We start from the raw sequence: 912 nt of genomic DNA on the forward strand, positions 1-912 counted from the left end.
AAATCAATCAATCTTCGTTGTAGAAACCATCTAAAGGGAAATCTGATCATGTAACAAAAAAAAACTTTACTTCACCAAATAACCATAACAATCAATAGGTTATGATATACTACATACTAGATTAAAATCCACGCTTTTCGCGGGATAAGCATTGTGTATACAAATTACTTTTACATATTTTTCATTTTTATATATTATAAAATAATAAAATAATAAATATATATTAAATAATTGAGAGTCAGTAAATATTATGTATATAATTAAGTTTATGCGAACACATAAATCAAAACAATCTCTCTTGTTTATTTACAATCATTTTATAATAAATACATCAAAACAATCACTTTTATCAATTTTATATGATATATAAATAAATTTAAATGATATTAACATATATATAACATACTTTTATATGATTATCTATTAAATAAGCCTTCATACTCATATGATTTAATGATCATTTGAATCTTTTTAAATCATTGATAACAAAAATTTCAATGTCGGACTTTTAATTGTTTTAGTAATTTATAATCATTTTTTTTTAATTCAGTGCAGATTTTGGAAATTAAAATATTAAATTTTCAATATTTTTCAATGCAAATTTTGAAATTAAAATATTTTATATTTTATATTTATATAGTTTAATTAAAATGATACTAAAATATATATATTTGAATCTGAAAATATCGTAAATGAGACTTCCTATTCATATGGTTTTATGATTATTTTTAGTTTTTATAGCAAAAAATTAAACCACTAATCACAAAATTCTAAACGTGAGACTTTTAAAAGTTTTAATAATTTATAAATGTTTTTAAAATTTTAAAATATAATGTATACGAACAAATCTAAATTTTTATTATATAATTAAGGGGCTTTTGCAAAAGTGACTCAAAACTTGGAGTCAAACAG

The sequence above is a fragment of the Brassica oleracea genome, chromosome C4 (genome assembly GCF_000695525.1).
Source record: "Brassica oleracea var. oleracea cultivar TO1000 chromosome C4, BOL, whole genome shotgun sequence".
NCBI lineage: Eukaryota > Viridiplantae > Streptophyta > Magnoliopsida > Brassicales > Brassicaceae > Brassica > Brassica oleracea.